The following is a 27,705-nucleotide window of genomic DNA, read 5'->3' as shown; positions in this document are numbered from 1 at the left end:
TGTACCACCGCTTTAGACTGTGCCCAGGAGGAGGTCTAGCACGTAGGCAGGTTCCAGAAATCGAATGGTTCAGCTGAAGATCAAAGAGTAAAGACCAGGAGAGAAGGGGAGCAGAGCTGAAGAGGGACTGAGCAACAGCAGGCAACAGGAATTAGCTTCCCAAGTCACAGACAGACCGTGCAGCAGAGGATGCCACAGCACTAGGGATCAGCATCTTTCCCAGCAGTCAGCTTCAGCTTCACTTCTGCTCCTGGGGGAGGCAAACCCAGGCAGTGCCCTCCAGCCTGGTGTCCCCGCGGGAGGAAGGGAGAAGTGGCCGCAGCGGCTGCTGCATTCTGCCAGCAGATCTGTTGTCTGCGGCCCGGCCTCCCTGGGGCATCCGCACACGGCCGCACATATATGCATGCACACACGCGCACAAACGCCGAGGATAAGCTGCCATACATTAATAGTGCTATTAGTAATATGTAATGGAATTGTCAAAGCCGCCCAACGCTGGCATAATAGGTAATTCTTCATCATTAACAGGAACTGCCAGCAGAACAGCTACCAGCATCCAAATGTTTAATTTTCAGACTGAGGAAACACAAAGCTCTCAGTGGGCTGCTCAACACGGAGGTGACCCCGTGGCCAGTAACTCTTGGAGGCATCAAGGAGGTGTCACTGGTGGAGAAAATTGCAAACTCGTATCGACCAGATCAGAGCTAATCACCAGACCCCAAAGTGAGACCTCACTAAGGTGGGAAGAAGTTACACTTACAGTAAAAATGAAAAATAATGAACACTTTCCTCACCTTGTCCATGCCTCCTGGTCATGGCCAGGACAGCGACGTGGCAGTACTGGGACACCTGCATTGCCAGCTCAGCAGTCACAGGTAGCTCAGCAGCAGGACTGCCTGGCAAACCTAAATACATCACACAGTCCTGTAGGGAACAGGATTGTACTGCTCCATCTCCCACCCCGCTGGATTGATTTCCTCTGCCCTGTTTAAACCTCTCCTGGATATGCACCAGGAAGACAGAGACAAGGAGAGGAGAAGGTAATGCTCCGCTTAGCAGTATTCTGGGTATGGATATTTGTTTCTTCTTCTCTTAGTTGCTCCCTCCTGCTCATATTCATAGAAGCAGGGATACAATTGATCTGAGAATGAAAAGGGCAAACATATTTACCTGGCTTTTTGAAATGCAGCTGGTAGCATCACAGGACATGTAAGATGGGTCCAGGCACCTTCTGGAATAGCTGGTGAGAGAAAGTAAAGAAAAAGAAGAGGGGTAAGTTGTACTTAGCCAAGGGAAGTCACTAAATTATAGAGCTGGCTAAGTACTTTATATCAAAGCCATTTTACAGAAAAATACACGTTTGTCCAGAGAAATATAATTTTCTTTATGTTTTAAGAGAGTTATTGTAAACATACTGGACAATTTCCAGAAAAGAAGAAGGAAAAATAAAAAAGAAAGTGGTTGTTTTATAAACCAAAGCATTTTTAGTTTATTGGAAAACAATAAATTTCATGGCAGACACTGCAATGTTGAGGTTTTACAGATCATGTGTGAAAAACAGTTGACAGTTTTGACTCATTCTTTGCCCTTTAGCTCTCTACAGGACCCAGTTCTGTTCCCAGGCCCACACAGATGGCTTCAGGAAGGGTGTATCCATAGCATAAGCAACAAAAGCATATCCCACCGTCTCGCCTCCCCACCTGTGTGCAATCTGTGGTCCCTACATGTTTGGGGGCACAAGCTATGGGGAGGAAGAATGGCAGTGACAACACGTCACTGGTGGTAGTCACAGCAGGGATGCTGGGGTGGGAAGGTACAGACTGGCCAGGGTGAAAACAGGTGGAGGAGCGCGGAAGGAAGGAAGGAAGGAAGGAAGGAAGGAAGGAAGGAAGGAAGGAAGGAAGGAAGGAAGGAAGGAAGGAAGGAAGGAAGGAAGGAAGGAAGGAAGGAAGGAAGGAAGGAAGGAAGGAAGGAAGGAAGGAAGGAAGGAAGGAAGGAAGGAAGGAAGGAAGGAAGGAAGGAAGGAAGGAAGGAAGGAAGGAAGAAGCCAATCACTGAGTTTCTTCAAGTGCAAGAAAGACAAAACTAAGGATGAGACAAAGAGAGAGTCCCGCTGCCCCCCATCTCAACAAGCAAAACCTGAAGCTTGGCCTTTTGCCATTTAGAAATTAACAGGTGCAGTAAAAGGGCAGAACTGTGGCTGGCAATGGAACTAGAAGCATTAGAACAGGAGCAGAACAGAGACAGGCAGCATGCCAGGTTGTTCAAATGTTCTGGGGGCTTGTTTCAAGCAGTGAAGGAAGGTGCTGGTGGAGCAGCTCCTCTAGACTTGATTGCAGTCAGCAGGTAGCTGGTAGTTAAAAATCTCAGCTGGAAAGTCATTTGGGTGCAGATAATTCAGAAATGTTGGCACCCTTTGTTCTTTGGGAGCTAGGCAGAATTAGCAGGAGCCCAAAGGAAATGCAGGCTCTCCCTCCTACACTCCAACAAACTCAGCAACACGGCAGATGAGGTCTCCTGAGAAGGGAATTTCTGCATGGAGGAGTGGAAGAAAATTGGCAGTTACAGAGAAAGACCATGTTAAAGCACAATGGTAACCTATCCTATTGTGCTAGAAAGATGGGAAGCAGAGTAAGTGACCATTATAGCTGCATCAAGAGCTCTTTAGGGACCTGAAAATCAAAAAGAAATTACAGCAGAAGTGAGAACTAGACCACATAGCTAAGGACCAGCGTAAAAGAATAATAGAGGCATAAAAATCAGAATGGATAAAGCACAGAATTAATTACAATTAGTAATGGGCATCAGACCACAATAAAAGTGCTAAGGTATCAGCAGAGGCAGAAGAAAAGAGAACATGCAGTCTATTATTTAATGGAAAAAGTGGAAACAGAGGCTGATATAGAGAAGGATGCAGTAGCCTCATCCATCTCTGCTTCAGACTTCATAACATACTTCAAAAATTAATTCCAACAAGGAGACAGAAACGCGAGCCAGAGCACGGAAAAAAAAAAATAAAAATCTTGAGATAAATGAGATATGGTCAAATTATCAGTGCCTTCTGAAATCCACCCTCAGACATTGAAGGTACCCGCTATAGAAATCTCTGATCCATTCAGAAATTATCCCTGAAATTCATGATATATCAGTGATCCCAGAAGATTCAAGAAGGGCAAATATAATATCTTTATTTAAAATAAGGCAAAAGGAAATCATTGAAAAACACAAACTAGTTAACTCTCCCGGGAAAAATACTAGAACAGACTATTACCTGATCAATATATAAAAACCCAAAGGAAAACAAGTGGATAAAAAAACAACTCAACATAATGAATTTATCAAGAAAAAAAAAACATTTCAGTTATTCATTTCAACAAAATGAACATTGAGTCAGTTGTTCATTTCTGAGCAAACTAATTTTGTTCTTTGACAAGGTAACTAGCTTTGTGGGTAAGGAAGAAGTGGTAGAAATATGTTTTAGCACAGCTTTCAATATTGTCCCACATGGCCACAAGCAAATTAAGTCAGTACAGCCTAGCTTTTCAGCACTTTGGCTTTTGGGGTCCTTGTTCATAACTGGTCGTAAATTCTCTTGCAAATACTGTCTGGATTTACTATCAAACTTTTAATAGGAAGGGGGAGTGCTTCCTTGGATCAAGTGCAGATCATGTTCTGTGGCTTTGCAGCTCATCAGCAATTCAAAGTTCATAATGTGGAAGACACTGGCCTACACGAAATTCCCTATAACTGCAATTAGATAGGGAAAAAAAATACTAGTGGTGAACTATTGGTGTAAGATTTCTTGTGAATCCTGGAAGAATCTGTCCTCATCCTGGCTCTGTTGCAGGTTTTTACAGTAACTTGAGTAACGGAAGACAGCATGAATTACAAAATCTGCAGATCAGTCCAAGGTAAGAGGACATTTGTAGAACAGGACCTGAATTCGAAATTATCTCAGTAAATTGGAGAAATGGTATGAAATCAACAAGCCATAATTCAATAAATCCTTCAATAAAATATTAAACTAGGAAAGAAGAAAACAAATACCGAGACTTCAGACAGGGAATGACTGGTAAGTTAAAGGTATTTGTTTGAAATTACAGTGAAATACAAACTCAAGATGAACACAGTCTCATTTTTGCAACCGTTATTGAGTGTCATCTCCAAAACCAAGGGGAAATTTTTCTGTGCTGCTCCACATCACTGAGGCTGGGCTGGTGTCTTTTATTCAGGTCAGTGCACCAGCCATGAGGATACTAAGAGAAGAAATGTAGAAGACAGCAACAATAAAGACAAAGGCTAAGAAAGTGGCACGAAAGTTGGTGGTGAAGGGCACAGCATTGTTTGGTCTAAAAAATAATAAAAATAAAAATAAAAATAAAAATAAAAATAAAAATAAAAATAAAAATAAAAATAAAAATAAAAATAAAAATAAAAATAAAAATAAAAATAAAAATAAAAATAAAAATAAAAATAAAAATAAAAATAAAAATAAAAATAAAAATAAAAATAAAAATAAAAATAAATAAAAATAAAAATAAAAATAAAAATAAAAATAAAAATAAAAATAAAAATAGAAAGGAAACTTTTAGAAAAAGGTCAGTGGTCAGCTGCTCTCCAGGTCCAGGGGAGAAAGCAGAACAAAAACAAAAAAACAAAAAAAAAAAAAACAAAAAACAAACAAACAAACAAAAAAAGAACACTAAATTTGGTGCTAAAAAGACTGGATTTGAAAACTGGGAAATCCTTTGTTAATGGTGAGTCCACCACAAAGGACAAAAATACTGCCCCTCTTTTCCATTGCCACCTTCTTGTTTGCAAGGCAGTGGGTGCTCCCTGCAGGGCTGGAGAAGTGTTTTGTGGTGTGCACCATGCACCAACAGGAGACAAGTAGTAGGCTTGTGGACCACTCTAGGCACTGAAGGTGCAAAATCACAAAGTCCGGGCAAAGAGAAAGTGGCCAATGTCTTCTACAATGGGGGAGAAACACATCTAAAGACCAGGGCCATGGGGCAGCCATGGGACCGCTGGCTAGCCAGGCCAAAGGGGACACTGCCTGAGCAGGACCTGGGCAAACCCTGGTGTCACCATGTCAACACCTCCCCTGGGCATGGCATCATCTGCAGATTCCCAAGCATTGCCTAACACCCAGCGTTAAAATTTGTCACCACATGTATTCGAGTGAGTCAACATTTCTTTTTTCTATTTTTGAATGATAACTCTAAGAAATTGACTTTTTTCCCCTTTTTTGGTGCTTGAAAATAAATAATTAATAAATTTAAAAATGCGCATTCTTTCATCATTTCTGATGTAGTCCTCAGTGGAGGATTAGATTCACTCCTCTATTATTTTCCCTTCATTCAACTGAGGGGGAAGAAAAAAAAAAAAAGATGATGGAAATGAAATGAGCGGAAGAACAGGAAAGAGAAATTTCAAACAGTTGGAACTAAAAACCTGGTATCATTAATTTTCAAAGATGGCAGTCAAACAAGAAATGCAAAATAAATAATGTTGTTCACTTTTTCTTAATTAAGGAAAAAAAAAAAAGACTAATACTTCCAGTATTTTTCATGAAAGCTTAACTGGATATCTTTCACCATCTCCGTACATGTTAGCCCTTCATCTGCTTCAAGAGCTGAGATTACCCAGCCCTGCCACCAAGGACGAGAAGTGCAGATGTCACAGGTCCCTCTCCATGACATGCTCCCCTCAGCTTCCTCGAAACCCAGCTGAGACTTTCTGGCAGCAATATGGTAGATATTTTTTGCCATCATTCTGTATTGGTTTGGTCACCCTATTAGCAACAATATAGTTCCTCATCAGAGCCAATGCATCGTCTTTGATCATTGTCCTAGTTTACATTTCTCGTGTCTTTTATTCACATATCACAACCCTCATTATTAAACACATTTCCAAACTTTCATCTCCCAAAGGTCAGAGAGGGAATAACGGGGAAGTTGGAATTTAACAAGATTTGGCACTAAGCTTTGATTTATTGAATCAAAGGCAGGCGGGAAGGCGCGCAGAGAAAGGAAAGGGCAGGAGAGGAGCAGCACACAACAATAATTTGCAAAGATCTTAGGTGCCAGTGAAACCTTACTTGTTAATGACTGGCTGCTTTCTGTGATATTGATGGTGAGGAGAAACCTCCCCACCCTCCTGGCTTCCTCCAGCATGAGGAGTCCAGCCGGGAGCTGAGGTGGAGCCCAGCGAGCAGCTTGAGGGCTCTCACCTGCCCAAGGTGCGGATGCTGTCCAATGGGAGGGAGACACCACAGGCACACACTCCCTCTTATCACCTCCTGCTCCTCCCTGCTGTGATTTCCCCCTCTGACTAACAAAGTGACACATGGAAGAGCACCACCAAGCAGCCCACAGGGAAAGGACCCCCCCAGGGCACCCCAGGCAGTGAATGAAATAGGGCTACACGAGGGGTGCTCAGATGGGGCAAGACGGGGTGCCCGCTCCCCAACACTCTCCCAGCTCCCCGGCAAGGTTGTTGCTGGCCCTGAACAGCTGAAGATGGTGTTTTTGATATGAGTCCGTCCTCCAGAAGTGTGCCAGAAGAGCAGCAATTGTTAAGGCGCCATACAAGCATCTTGCTTCTCTCCTGGTAGGAGTGGGTGCTCCCCACAAAAGCTTCGGACTTCGGCCAGCCCTTCTGTAGAGTAAGGATGCCAAAACCGAGCCCTACTTGGAAATGCTGCCTGCTCCAGCTAAAGGAGCAACAAAACCCGTGGCTGCCCCACAGCTTTGAAGCCATCAGTATAGAGGGGACAGCCGCCAGAAGCCCGCTGCGGGGCGGCAGAGCAAGTCAGTGTTGGTGCTCCCTCTTGTACTGCTGTCAGCCAAGGAAGAATAACAACAGCTCCATCCACATCAGCCCTCCAGCTGCTAACTCCTGCAGATACACAAATGCTTTGCAAAAGGCAGACGCATTTGACAATTCACAGATACCTACCCAAGACACCAGAGGTACAGGCAACCAGCCTGCATGGCAAAAGAAGAAGGAAATAAGCATAAATTCATCAAATGCCTTGAGATACTCTGCACAAACTTACTAACTATATGCGAAAGATAAAGGATAGACTGATCGCGGGCAGAGATGGCATTACTGCTCCTTGTGTTGTCCCTGTTTACTGGATAAACAAAGGACTCCTGTAGATAAACAAAAGATTGTGATTCTAGCACTTTTCCCAGTGCCCGATTTGGAGATAAACACACAGATGAAAAGGGTTTCTTAGAAAAAGCTGGACTGTTTTGGCTCTTGGCACTGGAAATGATAGGGATTTGTGTCAGTGGGGCATTAATCCTTTATAAATGTTTTTTTAAATAATACATGTGCCCTGAAAAAGTATGTGAAGATTGCTTTATCAAACTGAGATCTAAATTTAAAGACTTATTTGGGGAAAGGCATCACTTATTAAGCTGTTGCCAACAAACCCCCAGTCCCAGCTTTGGCTTCTGAAATTCCAAGCCAGCAAACTCTGTTCAGCATCCTTCTCTTCAGCACCATCTACAGTCTGCCTTCCTAAGCACGCCCCAACCCTCACCAGGTGAGAGGGACACTCCAGGTGGCAGAAGCAGACCTTGTGTGATCTAACAGACTACATCTGCATTTCAGACACTGAGTCTTCCTGTCCCTCACTGGGGTTGTGAGGTCCTTTGGCAGCGGGCACATGGGGCTGAGGACTACCTGTGCCCACCTTTAGTCCACCCGTAGTTTAATGAAGCCACAGACCAACAAAGATTGATTAAGGTCTGGTACCACTGGGAATTGATCCAGATGGGGACGTAGCATGGATGGATCTTCTACCTACCACTAAGCCATATTGGTGATTCTCCTTTACCTCTGGCATGACCAGAGGGAACTGAGGCCTCCTTTTCCTAGAGAAGAAGCCTCTGGGCAGAGGATGCATTTGGGGATCTCCAAGTGCTTGGGCTTTACCCCCACCAGACTGGAGGAAGCACTAGCCCCGTTTTATTCTCCAGGGATCAGAGCAGTCAGCACCCAGCCTCCTGCAACAAGGTGGGGAGCAGAGCTTCAGGGCTTTGCACTGCAGGACCTAAACCCCTTTCTTGTACTGCCGCAGGCGCTGCCCTGGCCCAGGGCTTGCTGACAGCACCAAGCACCTTAATTTCCCTGCTCAGTGACAACACTTTTGACAGCTTTTGCTATCAAATGAACAATCTCAGACCCCCCCCCCCAAAAAATAAATATATATATATATATATATAAATAAAATAAAGCATTAAAAATAGAGACAGAAAAAGAGAAAATCCTGACATGGCCTAATTTGAGGTATAACACCAAACAAGTCTGCAATAAATTGGAAATTTTCTTCACATAGCAGAGATCAATAAATGTAATTATTTGGACTTAAACCTCGTGAATTCTGAAGAGCTTCTCAGATTACTTGGAGAATAAGTGCTATTTTATACGATGTCAAAGCTGATCAGAATAACAACGCTTACAGCAAAGACCCCATCAAGAGGAATGAAACCTTACAGTATCTCACCGTGCCTCACGCTTCTTAAAGGAACATTACCAGGGCAGAAATCACGTTAAAAGAATTGATGTCTCCTCTCTCAACTTATTAACAAAGCAAGCTGGGCTTGTAAACCTCTCATTGTTGCAGTCTACATCTCTTATCTTAAACCTAACACATTTTTCAAATTTCATTTGTTCCCCTCGGAGAGTCTGGCTGTTCAGCTTTTATGCTTTTCTTCGAGATGGATGGTGAAGTTAGGCGGGACCGACTGGCAGAGATGGGGCCCAACTCCAAACTGTATTTCCACAGACCTGTGTTCTGGGATTTGAGAAGAAATAGAATCAGCACCTAACTCACCCTTGGTACTGGAAAATTAAAACGTCAGCAGGAAGCTAGGTCAAACATAGGTTTGGTCTGTTTCCAGGACCTTCTATGTACGCTGGTGTGAATCAGGGGTAATTCCACTAAAGTCAAGTTACTGCTCAGCTGGAAAACTGGCATTAGAGGAGAATTTCTCAGGCCTTAGGGTTGAATCCCTTTCACTTCCCATTAATCCTCTGCAGTTCTCCGGCACTGCACAACGTGGCTGCACTGAGCTCACAGCAGTACAGCAGAAAGTCTGAAACAAATTCATCCCCAGCAGCAGCCTGAAAGCCACGAAATCTATGCATTTTAACCAGGGCTACGTTTTGGAGCCAAAATCCCATCCTTAGAGATCAGAGCATTTAGACCGCACTTGCCTCAGATGCAGCAAACAGGATTTTAACCTATTTAGATGGCACCCAACCTCAACTAAGCAGAAAAAAAACAGCTCAGGTTGTGAGCCCAGACCACTCCTTGCTGACAAACCTACGTGTCCATCCCCACTCACCACTCCTGGGCCCTGGCACCCACAAGCCACCACCAGTGCTCCGGGGGACTGATAGATGTGCTGTTTGGTGTCCTGTGGCCATGGCTCGAGCCCTGTCCACCAGCTCTGCTTCCCATGCTGAAGGATGTTGCCTGATGGTCCCCTGGTTCAACGAGCAGGTCTGCACCGACTGCCAAGGGATGCTGGCTCTCCCTTTGTCACCTTCTCCTCTCCTCCCTGCAGGAGATGGCTGCAATACACCCATCCCCATCTAGAAGCAAGAGGCTAAGATCCCCCTTAGGATCGTGTCTTGGGGAACTGCTCTGATCCAGAAGATCAGGGGCAGGTGAAGAGCCCATGCACATAAGACACGATGGTTTCTGTGGTCTCCAAAGAGATTCACCAGGGCAAAGTTTTAATTAGCTTCCTCGGGTAGCAGTGTACTCATGGTGACACAAGGCTCAAGGTGGGTGCAAACTGCCTTTTTTTCTGACTTGACTTTTTCTGCAGTAGTCAAGTGAAACTAACTTAGATTTGTTTTTAACAGCAAATACAACATTACAGCCACTGGTAGGGCTCTAGTGTAGATTTACACATATTCCAGGACAAGAGCTGACAAGATCTGAAACACTCAAAAAGAGACCCTGGCTTTTATAGATCTCATTAGGCAAGCTTCATGCCATGCTATGTGTAAAGGGTGTTCTTTTCCGCTTAACTAAAACACATGGGAAAAAGTGCTTCCCAGTCCTCTGGCTAGAGCCCAAAGAAGCTGTCACTCCACACATCTGAAGGCTTCATGTGCAGTGACAGGGGCTGGTCAGCAGAGGCATGAAGTTGCAATTATGCCAGCAAGTCTTGCTGGTGGAAATACAGACTCTCTTCGGTTTTCTCAACCTGTGTCAGAGGCATTCCCAAACTAAAATAAGTGACAAAAATCCACAAAATCCATTTTTTTTACAGGTAGAATGGCATCATTGGCTTCATTCACCCTCCCCACTTGGCTGCAACGACAGAGCACATCCCTGTGAGACGAAGAAAAGGATGGAAACGCCTGGAATTCCCCACATTTCAGAAAGCAGGCTGGAAAAATCTTCAAAGGAAGAGTAGACATGAAGCAAACTAAGCAGTGCCCATTCATTTCCAGCCACCACAGGACAGGCCACCACACCAGGCTGCTATTGAAGATGCAGGCAGAGGAAAGGGAATCAATTTACTTTGTGCCAGAGTATTTATCTACCCCTGGGAAGTCCTTAATAGCTACGATACTGTGGTAGCTGATGGTGACCCTAATATCCCTTTCTCAAGACTGGACATATCTGCACATGCAAGTTTTACTTCCCGGAGTCAACACTCAAACCATCACCCAGGGTTCGCAAGGTAGCAAGGCTACACCCGTGCTACCAGAAAACCCATATAACAAGGAGCTCTGTGAAATGCCCGCTGCTCTCTGGAACTTGGCTCCGGGACGCCCGAGTCTGTATTCAGCTCATTTCAGGTTTCTCATTCAAAAGTAGAACAGGGAATGCTCCTGCTTGTTTTAACTTCCTATAGCCCTTAACCTTAACCCCAGTGTGCTTGGACACGAGGAGGTGGAGAGGTCAAGCAGGCATTTCACCCCTGTGACGCTAAAGCCGCCTGGTGTCCAAGCAGCTTCACCTGGCATCTGTTTATCCATTTCTATCAGCAACCTTTTCACTTTCTCCTCCCCAGTGCACACTGCTTCTGCTTTACATGATTAGTCGTGAAATTCGTGGTGCCCTTGTCCTCTCCCATGCACTACCACGGCCTTTAACCACTGCCAGGTGGAGGGGTCCTACCCTTCAGCACATCAAAGGCACCAAATTTAAGCACTCCAGTCAAACTCCTCCAGTTTTTACAGTGCTGTAAAAGTAGGGCTGCCCTAGACAGTTGGTACAGCATAGGTGGGAACAGCCCCTCCATGCAGAGACAACATGATGAGGGATTTTAGAAGGAAAAAAAAAAAAGAGAGAGAAAGAAATGTTAAAGCAAACTCACGAAAAAAAAGAGTGTCTAAGTAGATAACATTTCTCCACAAAACACTCTAGCAAAAGCATGCTGTTACTGGTGTCTCTGCTGGTTGCACTAACTGCTCTTCTGAGTCATCAGCTTATCGTCTACAAATGCCCCTGGTAAGTCAAACAGTCTGAAATGCTTGGTTACAAAAGCCCTCAGGAAGCGGGAAAACAAATAGGGTAAAGCAAAATTAATGGAAAGGAAAAGCTTTCTGATTTTATTTCAGTTTTAAAAAGAAGAGACCCAAAATGCCATAGATAACCAGACCAGGAACTTCCAGCCTTGTGCACTGCACCAGTTTTACCACATTGATCATATTCCCTCCAGACTTGGGCAAATGCCTCCTGTAACCAGGGAAATGGGAAAGACGGTCCACAACCTGACTGCCCAAAGCAAGCCCTTGACAGCCCAAGAGGAGCTGCAGAGCAAAGGTCTCATTCTTTTTTAGCATGGCTGAAGTGGGAATTGGGTCCAAGGACTGACACAATCAATAACAACACTGATAAAATTAAAATGTGACAGCTGCTACCTGTCGTTAGACATTACATCTCATAGGATATCCACAAGGACGTCCAGCTGTGTGAAAGGGGTCAGCTTTCCCAAAACCTTGGAGATGGTGGGCGGGGGAAGAACATCCCACTTCTCCATATGCATGGTTCTTTCTGTTTCTGTTGTGGTTTTGTTTTTCTTTTTTCATCACCAAACAAGTAAATTGAGTTTTTCAGCAAATAATGACAGAGAATCATTGGGGGATAGATGTCAGTAGCATCTCTCTATGTGTGTGTTATGCTCTCCTTTCTATTATTTCTCTTCTACATCTTCTGTTTCAACCTGTCTGCATTACAGACAGATTCTGCGTTTTGTTCTGCGGAGATCATTACATTTGTAATTGGAAAGCTCAAGAAATTTTTCCCTCATCCCCTCTCAGGAACAGCTGACAATAGAAACTTTGTTGTTAGATTGTCATTCAGATTCTGGGAAAGGAGAAACAGCTATGGAAACAACCTAGAATTTTTCCCTTTCTCTCCCTCCCTTGAAGTACAGTTAAGAGCTGACAAAGAGGTTGCATGAAAAGCCCTGAGTAACTGGGACCAGGGTGAGCACAGCAGTGGTAGGCAGAGACAGATGTCCTCATTGAGTGTGGTGCAAACTTATATCCAGCTGATGTTTAAATGCAGATGATTTTCTTCTTACAGTCCACTGCAGGCCACTTCTGCTCCAGGGTTCAGCTGAGAAGGAGAAACGTCCTTCAGCAGGGGAGTCTCCCATCCCTGCGATGCTGAAACCACAACAAGCACATCTGTTTCGTGGTGTCACCCCTCTCTGTGTTGTAGGACATCGTATAAACGGGGATTGTTTGCATCTGGGAGCAATAGCTGCCACTTTGCCCTGTGTCTGTGCAAAGCGTGGCAGGGGCGACTTTGGCCACAGACAGGGTCTGCTGGATGCTCTTGGTCTGCCAACAGCTGTATTTCATCAACCTAAGTAATCGCAGTAACCATTAGTAATAGTGATGTGTACTTGGTATTCCTTCCATTACTGGTTACACCACCTGCAGCTAAAAGTCTCTGAGGGTATCAGTGGAAAAACAGAGCAGCAGTGGAGTCTGGAGAGGATGCTAATGGAAAGGTCTGCCCCAGGGGAGGGAAGGAAAAGAAATTCTCCTGGGTATAAAGAAGGAAAAGGTGGAATGGAAACAAAGGTATAGGAAAGTTTTCCACTTTATGAAGAAAAAAAGAAAAAAGAAAAAAAAAGATGAAATTAGGGCTTTAGAGCCATTTTTATGCAAACTACATTGAAAATTGAGGGAAAAGAGCTTTCTGCCTAAATGTGGTGGAAGAACAGTGGAAATACTTAAAGACTTCTGTATGGCTGAAATATAGCATATAGACTGAATTGAGGAAAAGAAGAAAACATTACATAATAACAGAGTACTTTCTAATGGGAAAAAAATATGAGAGACATTATGTAATAACAGAGATTTTTCTAATGGGAAAAAATATAAGAGTTTCATCAGGAAACAGAAGAGAGGGGAAGTGAGAAAATCTCACTGCATCACTGGCCAGCTTAGAAATCTTCTCCAATGCCTGTTGTATTTGTAATTTCTCATTAAAAGTCCTGTCCACTTGAAAGATAGCGAGCCCCAAGTTGGGCAATGTTCCCACTGTCTCTTCAAACCAATTTGAAGCCCAAGCTGCAACCCGTTGTGCTGTGCTTATTTATCACATGTTTACAGCAGCCTGCCACGCGTGCTGAGCAGTTTCCAAACACTGAGGAAGGATGGAGCCAGCTCTCAAGATATCATATGCTGAAGCTAAGCGGAGAAGATGACAGAGAGAAGAACAACAATTTGCAGTTTAGGTTTAAAGCTCATCCTTAAACTCAGACCATCACTTTGGCAATGTGAAGAGGACTTCACGTAGTCAAAAATGCAACCTATTGTTAATTTATGGCTCCTCTACATTTCCAAGAGAGCAAAAAGAACCTTTTCTATAACTGAAAATCAATCCCTGAAGTACAGTTCTGTTTGTTTCAGAGTGAACAACCCAGCAGAAACGTGTCTCCAAAAGGATGCTAAAAGTGGAAAGGGCGATGCTAGCATACATCCAATGTTTCTACAGATCTTTGGATTTTTCTGCCTTCAGGTGTGCCCTGGGCAGACTTTCTAGCTGTTTAGCTGGGATTTCTGCTTTGCTGGAAAAGCCAAGATGTGTTCTTTGTGCTCAGCACCTGCATGATGTGTTAACTCCCTCCGGGACCAGAGAATGTTGAGTTCACATCAAGACGAGGGTAAGGGGATGATCTGTGTTAGGCACACAGCTCACAGTGGGCTGTAGGCTCCATGCAGATGATAAACTCGCTCTAATGGTAAATGCACCTTGATGTCAGCATGCAGGATGATGTCTGCTTGCACACAAGCATCCGGACGTGCTGGCTCTCCCCCATAGCCACCGGGAGGAGGAAGGTGTACAGACATCACATAAGGCTGATGTAAAGTCCACATGGATCCTGTTCATCTTCCCATGGAAAACTCTGGGTGAACACTTCTCCAGCCTGCAGAGTCCTCCAGGTCACCCGCACTGATCTGGTGCTCAGGAGTTGGTTGTTTCATCTTGTGCTGGGGCATCTCAGCTCCCCCTTGGTAAGCCAGTCTCCCCAGGCTCCTTCCCACACACCTCGCTCTGTCCCAGAGCTGGATGAGACACCATCCCAGCACCACACCATGCCCAGCCCTGCCCTGCAAGGTTGGCCCTTGCCTCCTGGCTCAGCAAGCTGTGAGACTGTCCTACCGTGGCCCAGATCCCATCACATCAAGCAAATCTGCGTGACCAAGCCCTGTCTCAGAGTATTTTTCTAGCATATGCTGCAGTAGCATGTGTGGCTGTCAGCCCGGGATCCTTGACAGGAAACCAAAGAAGAATTTCACTGTGTTCTCTAATGCAGTGATTCATCTTTTCTCAGGTTTCATCTATTATTAATTGTTATTATTTCTATAATTTGTTAAGCACTTACAGAATATTTCTACATGCACAAGACTAAATTATGGCCCTGCACTAAGAGGCTGTATTTTAAATAGACAGATTTTCTCACAAACTGCTGTGAGCGCACCATCATTTCTGCAATATTTACAGTATGTCTTAAAGGCCTACCACCTAGATCTTCAGTTTTCTTTTATATTTTTCAAGACACTTCTTCTCCTTGTGTTTGCGATGAGATAAAACAGACTTAGAAGCCTAATGAATCTTCGAGAAAAAAAAAAAAAAGAAAAAAAAAAACACTTTTAGTGTTTAGTTTAGTGTTTTTTTTATTAATCATATGATTTCCCAGCCGATCCCATGATATCTGAAGAACTGTGGAAGCCTCATGAGAAAACCTGCTGAAAGCTGATAGCAGTGAAATGGAAGCACTGTTGAAGCATTGTGAAAGGAAATACCCCATGTTTGATCGATGCAGTCATGTTTCCTATGCTGCAGTTCATGCTACGCGAGGGTGTGTAGAGGGAATGCTCTCTGACCTCTGCCCTACACACTCAGTCAGCCCACATGCTGGGACTGATCTGGACAGATCCACATCCGCGGCTCTGGGCTTTGGGGGGACCAGCCCCAGGGGGTTCCTGCTTGTCCTCTCTGGGAGACCGCGGCATCTCAGGATGCGTGCAGTCCCTGTGCTCTGCAAAGCGAAAAATGACCCAAGCTTTGAGGCAAGGAGCACGCTCATGAGTAGGTGTTTTAACTTATTGCCTTCACAGTCCCTGCGCCAACTATTGGAGTTTCTGGTTCAGAGGCTTCCTTTAAACATAATGAGTAGAGGAAATTATTTCCATGGCCATAGACTGGGCCTGCTATACTAAAATGTCCAGAGCTGAAAAAGCAGCTTGCAGCTAGGAGTGATGATGAATGTGAAAGCTGAGGTCAAAGAACGATATTGCAGCGGCTCCATGCATCACCCACGGGATGCGGGAGTTCTTTCTGTGCCTGGAGGCAGGAAAAGCGCTCACTTCGCAGGGCCTGTTCCTGCTGGCCAAACAGCCCAGCACAGCGCCTCTCGCTCTCCCAGCCAAGAGTGGTACTACAAATGAGGCAGGAGAGAGACCTGTGGTTATTTATCGTTTTAAAATGAACTGGGAATATTGATTATTTTTCCCCCTTTCTTTCTGAAAACTCGATTAAGTCGGTATAACAAACGGCTCCGCTAATGGGCCGTGTCAGTAACTGATGTCCATCCTGAGCTGAAATGAACTGCATCCTGCTGGGCTTGTTTCACCCCGTTGCTTCCTGCTCCAGCAGCAGTCCACATACTGACTCGTGAAGCCTTTCCAGAACCACTCCTGCAGGGTTCTCCAGTCAAAGTGAGTGTCAGTATTTTTTTTCTGAAGGTCTGTGGTGCATGTAATGAGCCGAGCTATGTTCTTGCATCTGGCAAAGACTCCTGATCTCATTTAAATTGTGCAGGGCAGCTAACACCTGCCAAAGACCTAGAAGAACTTTTCATGGGAGATCCCTTCCTGCAGATGTTCTGCTCTTCATATGTTAAGGTATCTCAGAAAAGTCATCCCTTTCACCCTGAAATTCATTCCCAGCCACCAACATTTTGGTGCCCACACTGCAGTCCCATCACAGAAATCGGTCCCTGTTTCCAGAGCCCAGAAATGGCACCAAACCGAGTGGACGTGTGCCTAACAAAGCTACAAGAGGTGAGCAGGCTCATTGTCCTTCTCTACTTCCTGCCAAAACCTCCCAGGAGCATAGCTGCTGGGTTCCCTCACATAGCTGTGACTTCAGGCCCCTGTTCAGCATCCCTGAGGGGCAGCAGCTGTCAGCCTCATAGAAAAAATAATAATTATATATATATATAAGATACATAAATATATACATATATAAGATATATGAATATAAGATGCCTCATGGCACGGACTGGCTTTGCACTGGTCCATCTACCACAGCGGCCACAAGGCCTTCTGCTGCCCCAAGGCCTGCTGCTGGTCTGTGATGTGAGGCTGGTGGAAATGGACACAACCATGTAAAGAATCACAAGCTGGGGGTGTTTCTTGCACACCTAAAATTTGGCACATGTACCAAGGGCCTGAGGGAAGCAAGGAGCACCTGGCTGTCCTGCCCCATGACATTTTGGGGGACAGAAGCAGAGAAATGGGTGCAAGGCTGAGCTGGTGGGGCCTAGGTCTTCAGTCATTTCTCTGAAAGAATTACAGAGAATGGCCTTGCATATAAATTACAGGAACACACAAATCAGGGCTTTTTGTCTCTGTCAGACATCCCTCGATAAGCAGTTGTGAGAAATACAGCAGCCACGCGGTAATAAAAAACAAGCTTACATTTGTCACCTCATTGAATCCACAACAACACATATAAAATACGATGCATCCTTTTCCAGCAGGCAAAGTCTTCCATGGCACCTGTGGGCCCGGTTCAAGCCCAGCAAAGTCTCTGGAGGCAGCTATAAATTACACACACACCAGATACTTCCACTAGCACGGTGTTCAGTGAATTCCCCTGCCTGCAGGGATTTGGCCTGCAGCCATTTCCATCTCGACCTTGCCAAATTCTGCTGTCTTCAGCGAGAATCCTGAGCACATTCTCAAAGGCAGAGTTTGGCCTAAAAGTCAAGATTAAAATCCTTTAAATGCAAATATTTACCAAGGAAGGCATAGATTAGGTCCCAAATTTATAATTTAGGAAGTGATGCTCAGGGCTCAGAAAGCATGGAGACCTTCCAAACTTACTGAAAGAACATTTCTCCTATATGTCTTAGGCTCTGTCAGCACCAGAAAAATATGCTTACTGGATTAAGTTACATGGCTAACTTGTCTGCTTTACTCCAGGGCAGTGTGTCTCCCTCTGGGGACTGATCATCACTGAATGATACCTGAGAACCACTTGTGTGTGCTTAAGTTTGGTTTCCTATGGGTAAGGCTTTGTGCTGTTATCTCAGACATCGCAGTGCTCCTCAAAGAAATACAATAGAGATGATTTCTGTGATTTTCATAAAAAGGGTTTGAATTCCTTGACCATCTATTTCAATCACATATTCACAAATGCTTCAGCAATGTTAATTAGATCAAGTGGAGAGATAGTTATGTAAAAATCACTTCAAACAAAAATCCAAGGCTGTCCAAGAGTACACAGAAACCGATAGATGACCTCCACTGTATTTGACACCCACTCCCCACATAGCTAGGACCCTGAAAGTCCCCAGTGCTTCCATACCCTAAGATGAGACCCATGTGTCCCTTGCCTTAGCCAGGCATCCTCCAAAGGACCTACTGGGGATGGAGAGAAAAGCACTGCTCTGGGGAAGAGAGGCATCAGAACAGGTCAAGGTCAGGAAGGTGGGAACTGTGGGACAGGTGTTTCTAGAAATTTTTCTGAAAGTTCAGCTTTCCATTTGAGTAAATATTTGTGTCAGTACACAATCACAGCTGTCTTCCTCCAGTGCTCCCTGGTAATGCCATCATTCATGTACTCTGTACTCTGCTGTGTTTGATGGTTAAGAGCCTCCACAGGCTCCTCTGCACGTACCACTGAAAAGGGGTTACTTCATGCTCTGGCAGAGAGATGGCATTGTACTGTGTATATTTACATTTTTTAAAAAGACATTGCTAATGCATTTCAGTAACGATAATTAAAAAAAAATAAAAATAAAAAAATCTTTCTAGCCATTACAGTAATGGCTTTGAGCTAATTGCTTGCATTTGCACTCCAATATGGTACTCCCCTCTCTGACTCATTTCCATTTTTATGCAGATAAGCTCTAATCAGCTTGCTTACTAGACTTTTGTCTCCCAGCTCTTAAGGACCAGCTGTTGCCTGCCTTACTCACTCAGGTAGGAACTTGCTCCATGGACTGCAGTAGGGCCACTTCTGGAGGAAGATGCTTCTTAGCACAGGTAAAATTTCCAGACTCCAGCTTACAGTAGACAGGCTCTGCTGGGAGATGCTGTGTGCATTCAGTGTCTGAGGAGGCCCGCCCTAGGTGCTGCAGGCAAAGAGGTCTCCGCTGAGAATTCGCTTTCCTGCAGCCCTGTCTGTTGCCTGCTGGCATAAGAAAATAAACAGTGACGCTCTCAGTGACTCTTTCATGTCATCGGCTGAACACACAGCTGCACCACACAGGAAGCCTGGCCTTCGTGGTGGGGCTGGCCCTGTCCCCACAGCTGCTGGCTGGTGAAGGCTGGCGTGAGGTGCTGGTTGCCATGTTAGCAGGCCGCATTCTCCACAAGTGCCTGCGCTACACCAGGCACAAATCAAAAAGGGGGGCCCAAGGCTGCTTTAAATTCTTTCGAATTTCCCATTCGACAAGTTATTGGATCCACAGGAAAAGATAAACATATGAAGTTAGAAACTTGTTTGGCAAGCCTACAGATAAGAAAGCCTGTTCCATAATGGATAAGCTGAGGCTGCAGCCTGACAGGATCCATAGCAGCTGGCAGTGCTGCTGCGGTAACTGTGGGATGACTTCTTTTCTCTTGAGCACCGAAGCAAAAAAAATGTGGATAGGACATGCATTTTGGAGTCACCTTCGAGCATTTACTGATGAACACAGTGACTGATTCTGGTCAAGGACTGTTGCACTTTTCACGGGGAGCACAAAGCCTATCAGAAAGTGTCGGCTGGCTAAATGCTGTAAAGCTGCCTCTGCTCAGAGAACACCCATACCAGCGTGGAAAAACTGCGAATGAGAAGCAACAGCCCTTGAACACATGGGGGGAGAACTCTGAAACATGTGGGACGCTGATCTGCAAAGGAGGGGGATATATTCCACTGCCTCCCTGATGGCCACATGCTCTTTTTCCATACACAATCTGGCCACACAGAATCAGAAGGCAGGAAGGAGGAGCTGCCTGAAAGGAAAGTTCACGTGGTGCCGGTATTTTTTCTTTTCCAGGGTGATTTCTATGGCGTCTTGGCAGTCCGACATCTTTTGCTGTCTGTAAAGCAGGGATACATATGGGGTCTATCAGTTATAACCAATTCATGCCTTCCAAAGATCTCCAAGTACCCAAGCCTATGTGAAGCATTGTGACTGAATGCAGAAATAACACAACTTGTCATTTCTGTGGTTTTTGTTTTCTGTTTTTGTTTGTGTGTTTGGTTTTGTTTTGTTTTGTTTTGTTTTTTCTCTAGAGGTCCTTGAATCCTCAGCACTCATAGAAATCATATTATAATTTCACCAATCCAAATAAGTCATGGAGCCAGAGGGATGAATGTTGTCAGAGTTTTGACTCTGCCCAACGGTAGCCAGAGACCTAATGAAGCACATTGTTTTGCATTGCCTTGCCCAGCACACATGAAGCACAGACAAAGTGCAGGAAATGTAAACTGTACAAGTGTAAGGCTTCTAGCCAAGAAGGCAACCCTACTCATGAAGGCACTGTTTTCCACAAAGGTCTCAAGAAGATCTGATGAAATGTCCATTGCAATTATCCTTTTACTGTATCTGTTTTTATCAGTTCCACCAATAGCAGAGAATTATTAACACCTTCTGAGCATCTGTGTTACATCTCTGCTTGGCCATTGTGAAGTCCTAGTAGCAAGCATAGGGAGGGGATCTGTTCTTGAAATACCTGTCCATATTGCTGTCAGACGTGAAGCTCAAGCTTGGGCTTGAGTTCTCAGAGCCAAATGACTATACTCAGGTGGATATGTAGCATGATTTTCCTGTTGGGGGAATTTCCAGTGATGCCTCTGCCAGAAGAGCAGGGTTTGTTCTTCCTTCCCTTTCCTTTCAGCAACTCAGCTGGTTGTAATACTACCAATATATTCCTAATATCCCATGCTATACTCAATATTCTCCCCATCTACTTGCACATTATTTACCAGTTCTTTCCTCTTTCACATTCATTCATGACTTAGAAAAAGCCTTCCAATCTTTCTTCAGGCAAAACACCCACAGATGTCCCCAGGAACTTTGTCCAAAGGTTGCTGTGTCTGCTTCAACACTGGACATAAACTACATGACTGTACTCCTGAAGTACAATTACTTTATTCCTGTGCCCAACTGCAAGCATGTGACCTTTTTTTTTTCACTTGTGAACCAGCTAAGGGAAAAATTAAATGAGTATCTCATCGATCTACTTTCCCAATGCAGAGTTTGCTGCTCCAGGTCCCTAACTCTGTATATCAGCTTCTATCATACATCAGGGCTCTTGCTGCAACAATGGCACAACCATTCTTAAATTAGCTTTCCTTGTTGGTGTTTAAATGAAAAGAGACATCTAATTTGTGAGTGAAAACATTTGTCATTTCTTAGGGGGATCCAGACACACAAAATACAATTAACATCTCTGAAGAACGCTACACAGAGGTTCAGCAGCAGCTGACAGGGAAAATGAAATGAAAACAAATAAAATCAGTTGTTCTAATACCATAACTTGAGTGGCAAGTGTAATCTTCTCCTTTTATCTGAGGTTGGAATTGCTTTCCTGCAACAGCTTTCATTATGAAAATGTGGCACTTCTCAGCACCAGAATATTAAGACAACACATGCCCACAGGGGCCCAGATCATTTTAACGAGGAACAAACAATACAGAATGCAGCTTTTATGTTTTCTCTGAGCTAACACCTGCTTAGCAGCAAATGAACAATGGTAATGATAAGCACGACAACTCACACATATCTGGGCTGAGATGTGTGTCGCTGGCATCTTTCTCTTCCTTCCAGCATAAGAAGGGTCTGGTGATCAGTGTCATTTTTAGGGTAGCCAAAACCCTTGGCCGTGGGCTGAGGACAAGGTCTGTGTTTCTTGGAGATGTGAATCTTGTGGGGTGGTCCTGAGCTTCCCAAGGGACTGAGGGACCTTCAGTAACCTGACAGCTTTACAGGTGTGGGGAGGAGGACAAAGCTGGGGCACAGAATGATTTGCATATTGGTGTTCCTGCCTGAGACAAGGCAAGGGGCAACAGGACCTTTCTGCAACACTACCAGCTCTGTATTTCTGTGGAGCTATGAGCTAGACCTGCTGCAGGATGGCTCTGTTGCTGCACAGGGGATTCCAGCCAGGGCGTGGGAGGAGGAGGACTATCCAGTTGATTAAAGGCCTGGAAATTAAAGGCCAAAAGCATGAGATGTGGGAGAGCCAGAGGCACAATTAACCTGGTAACCATGACAGAAATATTACTGTAGAACAAGCCCAGAGAATTTGCCAGTAGCATCTCCAGAGAATCTAAAAGAATAACATGACCTAAGGATTATTTTTCCTCTAGTTTAGGACTAAATCACAGTTTCTGATATGCCCAGTAAGATGACTGCCATCACCTAGGTAGCGAATTGCATGGGATTTGCAAGGCTGTAAAGCCCAGACACTTGGAAAGAGCTTGCTCTTGGAGGAAACTCATGCAGCCGAGAAGGCAGCCTGTGATCCAAAGTTTCCTTTTCATGTCCAGACCCTGGAGCTTACAGGTCTCTTACAGACCTCGTGCCCCCAGCTCAGGCTATAAAAAGGGTCATGCTTTTAAGCTGTGGAAGTTCCCCAGTTCGGTCCCTGGTGTTAGCCAGCACAGCAGTCATCCCAGGCACATTGCTGCTGTGTTATTTTTGTTCTGTGGATGAAAAGAGGATTAAAATCTTCAGAGCTGCCATCTCAGATTCTTTTGGTAGGAGTCTGCTCATTTATGCAAACAAAACCTGCAAAGCTGGAAGGAGATTGACGCGTAAGATTTAGAGCAAAGTATGGAATAATGATGCTGTGTTTTGTCAGATAGCAAATGTATGTGCATCTCACTTGGCAACCAGGCAGAGACCTTAAAGAAGATGGAGGAGAGCAGAAAGGATGCCACAATTCACCCACACTCATTGAGAGGGAAAGGATAGGAAGACCCTCAGGGCCTAGAACTGACAAGATAAAGAGGGAATATAAATAGCTTCAATTAAGGACAGGTTTTGAAAATATGTCTAATGATTTCTGTGTTTTCTGGTTACTTCTGTTTCCCTTAGGCACCCTGCTGTATTTGGTGGGGTGGCATCAAAAGTAACAGAAGACAACGAATGCTATTTTCCTGTTGTAGGATTCTCTGGTTTTCCTCCCTCAATTTCCCTAGAAAAAAAATCTTGACACTTCCATTCTCCACAGCCCGCTCCATTTCCCCCTTCCCAGAAGCGGATTTCAAGGTTTTCTGGTTATATAAATTCTTACAAGGAAATTAAAATAGTGGAACCCACTTCTGAAGCATGCACTATAGGCTGCAGCTCTCTCTCTCCCCTTCTCCCTCTCTCTTCTCCTTATTAAGGTAGGAAACCCATTGTTCCTTTTGGAAAATTATACAAAAATATCTTTGCAAGACACAGGATGCATTTTTACTTGGTCTTAAAAAAATATCACTCAGAAATGAAGATCTGTTTCAGGACTGCACTCTGAACATCTACATGTAAACCAGAGAATTTCAGGGATAATTTTGGATTTCTCAGAAATTACTTGGAACAGAATTTTTTGTAAAAAGACCTACTCTTGTGTGAGCTCTGTTCAGTATGCCAAGAACTTATTAACTTTGCTTTATCCATCACAAGGTATGACATAAAAGAAAGCATGCCACAGCTTAAATGAGGGGTGTGTGTTCTGTAAAAAAGTCAGGCTTCATGCCATCACACGCCCGTGCTCCCACTCCCCTCATGTCCCAGTTCTGCCTCTCCTTTCTACCAGGGACCAGATCCTGCCCAGAGCACCAGGCTGCACACATGAGCATCCATTAGCAAAAAAAATAAACAAAAATAAAAAATATGGCTGAAAGCAAATCATTGCTAGTGGCTAGCAAACTTTGTATTAATTTTTGTGGGGGCAAGCTCAGTCCTGACAGAACACGACAAGAGTAACAGCCCTAGATTTTGAGAGCCTCTCCACAGCAAGACCTGGGCGCATAACGTGCAGGCAGCAGTTGTTATATATTCACGGGCTGTCCCAGGAACGTGCAGCAGTGTCGTTTGGTGGGAAGATGGGCCTTCAGCTTCCATCCAGGCTTTTCACATTTCTCCGAGGGTACAGCAAGGGAACCAATTAGCACTAACGATGGCAGAGGTGATTTAGTGATATGGACACTTGTGTATATGAAAATGACGGGTGCTGTCAGATCGGTGGAACATAAAAATCATTCCTGGAGCAGCCCAATCGTGCCAGTTAGCTGGAGGCATCAGGTGTCCAGAGAGATGAACTGCAGATCCTGATCTAAATTTAGCACAATGAGCTTTTTTTAATTTTGCTTATTACTCTGCTGTACAGTTCTTATCCAGAAAAGCATTGAGGTACACACATAATCACAGCACAGCCACACCCTGTTGTTCATATACCTGAAATTACGTGTGCTTATCTGGATTGCTGGATGAAAGACAAGGAGCACCACATGGTTATCTCAAGCACCCAAAACCCTTGTGGTCACACATCCCACAAAGCCAACGTGCTTACAGAAGAAGGAAGTATTCAGAATCCTTTAGGAGCTATAAATGATAGGACGGTAACTGCAAAGCCACATATATATATCTAGTAGGTACATCTCCGCATAGATAAATACATACACAAATACTAACTGTATCAGCATTTGTCAAATACATACCTACATACATTGCTCTCTCCTTCTCTTCAGTTTCTTAGGTCACTTTGAATCGCTGAAGTCTGAGACGCAGCTGGATTCAGGGCAAGGGGGGATGGAGAAATCAAAACTTGTCATTTTTAACTTTTACAGTTCCTAGAAGAATTTGTCTCATCTTTCTCTCTTCACTGCCTTTCTTTTCACTTTTAGATCCTTCACCACTGTACGAATTTTCAATAGGCGCTCCAAGAGCTGATGCTTTCCCTCCGAGTGAGGCTGCTCACAGATTTTCTGTGCTGACTGTCACTGTCTCTTCCATCTGCCTTTCAAAAAAAGAAACTTCAGCTCTTTCACAGTCCCACACTGGCACTCACGGGTACACATCTACTTGCATCATGACTCTGCAAAATTACCTCTGTCTCATTAAAGTATCCTAGAAACTCCCACAGACAGCACCATAGTCTGTATCCATAGGTTCTGAAACCACTTGAGACTCTGTAAGATGTCAGGCTCATACAGAATTTATAAAACAGAGTAAATAGAGTCAACGCTTAAGGGTCTGTGCCAGGCCAACAAGCATCCTCCTTTCTGGCCTGCAGTTGTAAGGCCAGGCATCTTTAATTCCCTATTGTCTCAGGTGCACTTGGGAGGACCGGGCCGTTAGTTAGTGCCTTTTGTAGGGGGATTCTGTTCCTTTTGCACCCAAACCAAGAAGAGCACAGCTTATCAAAACTGAGAATGCCAACAGCATCGCAAGGCACAGCGAGAAGAGGGAAATAAAATCATTGCTGAGAGCTGTGGAGCTCCCACGGATCTGTTGTGCAAAGCTCATTTTTTAAAGATTGGAAATGAGTGCAGGGAAGTCTCTGAGCTTTAGGCTAGCGGCTCTGAATACATAAAGGAGAGCATCTTTTTATTCATTTAATTTCTACAGTTTCTTTGAAGTCATAGTGGAAGATTTGGATATAAAGAGACGTAACCGGTTTGCTCACTCTTTTCCTCAATAAAATCAATTCAGTAGACAAATGATTATGGTTTATCCTACCTACGTGTTTAAAAATGCTCTGTATTATGGGGCACCTATAGTTAATAGAGCTGGGACATCTCAGACATAACAGACAAGTTTAATTCAGATAGCACACTATAAATGCAACTACTTTACTTTCAATGTGGCCATCCATGATGCTGGGAAGTCAAGTTGCATCTTTGTTTCTTTATGGGCTATAAGGAAGTCTCAGAAGATGGTTTCAGATACCAAGCTTTTTAGGTTAGAATTATTTCATGTTATTTTCTTTAGTCATGAAGAGTAACCAGCAATTGGATTCCTTGTTTCTTTTCTTTGCTAGAGAAATTCAGGACTGCTGTACAATAGAAGAGTTTATATTGACTTAAATAATAGCAAAATTATGGTATTACAAGAGTCGAGAGAATAACAATGCGGGAAGACAGAGAGTGTTAAACTGGTCTGGTTGCATTCATTTAAGTCCTTTCAGTACTGGGCTTTGCAGATGAAAAGGGGTTTTGCTAAATGTTCAGCATCGCTCTCTTCAAAGCAGCTGCAGCAGCAGCAGACACATCCCGCTTACCAGGAACACTAAATTTCCTCCAGCAAGATCAGGAATGCCAAAACCAATATTGTGGTTGCTCCATGGTTGGAAAATAACATGAAAAGAAAAGAAAAAGGAAAAAAATAAATAAATATAAGAAAAAGTCTGCTTTTCCTATTTGCTTGTTTGTGCTGGTATTGGCAAACGCTATCATTTTTCCAGCCTTTTTCGCGCTGCTCTGAAAGCGAAGCCCAGAGAGGCTAAGCTTCTTCAGTCTGCAAATCTTTCATGGGGTTACCGCTGAGCAAGTGCCAGCTGCGGGGAAGCGTGGCAGCACACACGGTCACACACAGGCTCCCACCCGGTGTGCACAGGGTGTGTGCAAGCTCCCCTCCTCACGTGCTGAAACCCTTCATTGCCCGAGGACTGCGCTGGGCCAGTCCTGCCCGCAGCCCTGTGCTCCCTGAGGGATGCTGGAGGAGTGGCAGCTTGGAGGAGACATTTTCCTGAGTACAACCCAATGGAAAAAACAGACCTACAGTTATAAAATGTGCCCTAGTACTTACTGAAGAGGAGAAGGAGGTGCAGTGGCAGTCAGTAGGCCTTGTTTTCTGTTTAGCAGATCTTTCCCAAAGAGCTTTGCCAAAAAGGGAGACCGCAGGCCGCAGCAGGGCCCCTCCAGCCTGCTGGCCTCTGCAAGTCCTGCCTCTCCCTGTCCTGCAGCCCGGAGGCACCAGGGGTGGCACAGCTTTGTGCTGGAGCTGGAAGCCACACGCTGCCATGCTGGGCCACCAGTTTGTCCAGCCACAACAGGCTGAGAAGAGCCACCAGCAGTCACAGCAGGTCCTGGAGGCAGCTGCTCATTTCTCACCAACCTCCACGGCCTCTCACAGGTCCATCAGCACGTGCTCAATGCTAATAACAGCCCTGATTAGCTCAGCACATGACTTGAAAATTCAGTTTCCCCACAGTCCTGTATACCACTCCTCCCTTGCCTCCCAGTCAGATGGACTCCATGGGCAAGGGGACAGATGAGCCATGGGGACCGTGTAACGCTATTATTATTGACAAGACGATAGAGGGTCTCCTCCCCAAAGGCTCACCACAACCACGCTTAGCCTTTCTACTCAGCATCCTTCTCTCAAAGCATATCCACATTGCAATGTCCTTCCCTCCACCAAGAGAGATCGGGGCAAGCCCAGCTGAGCAGCTCAGGGACATTTGCATGGGACACAAAGCTGAGGGTGAGGCACAGCTCCAGGGGCAGTCTGGGCTCAGGGGCAGCAGCCAAGATTTGAGGGAAAAGCACACAGAAGGAACACCAGGGCCCTGCCAGACACCAGAAGCAAAAAAGAGACCCCCCCCCATGGCATTCAAGCCACTCGTCCAGCTCGCTGACAGGGCCGTGTTCCTATTGCAGTGACCTTCCCAGAGCAAAGGCACGCACGGCCCTGGCGCAGAAGCGATGCAGCCACAGTCTGTGAGCTGATTTCCAAGGGAAGGGGCTGCTCCAGCAGCAGGGGCTGTTTCTGACCTGCCGAGCCCAAAGGGAAGAGCCCAAGAGCTCCGCAAACCATAAAGGGTGGGTGCAAAGGGGGCAAGCACCCCCTCACCCTCCCCAGATCCCCACACCAGGGCTGGGCGTCCCCTCACCCTGCAGCAAGGGCGTCAGGGCAGCGAGCGCACCCCAAAGGAGATTTCATCATAAATCATAATGAGGTCGTTTTCTTTCACTCGAGCGTTTCCATA

The 27,705-nt window shown here is 44.9% G+C and overlaps 1 long non-coding RNA gene across 2 annotated transcripts in view; it reads right to left on the bottom strand.

The window, feature by feature from the left end:
• Positions 1-24,958, bottom strand: part of LOC308192031 — a 93,602-nt gene extending 68,644 nt beyond the window's left edge. Inside the window, exons 1-3 of one of the 2 annotated variants that reach the window (XR_013948501.1) lie at positions 24,823-24,958; positions 24,434-24,732; positions 1,171-1,240 (exon numbers count right to left, since the gene is read on the bottom strand). This is a non-coding gene — a long non-coding RNA (uncharacterized lncRNA). Of the gene's footprint in view, positions 1-1,170; positions 1,241-24,433 lie in introns of both variants that reach the window. The other variant, XR_013948502.1, reaches the window with a different exon arrangement.
• Positions 24,959-27,705: the final 2,747 nt, after the last annotated feature.

The sequence above is a fragment of the Anser brachyrhynchus genome (assembly GCF_964034855.1).
Source record: "Anser brachyrhynchus genome assembly, chromosome: 3".
In the NCBI taxonomy this organism is placed as follows: Eukaryota; Metazoa; Chordata; class Aves; order Anseriformes; family Anatidae; genus Anser; species Anser brachyrhynchus.
This window is presented reverse-complemented; position numbering and strand designations above follow the sequence as displayed.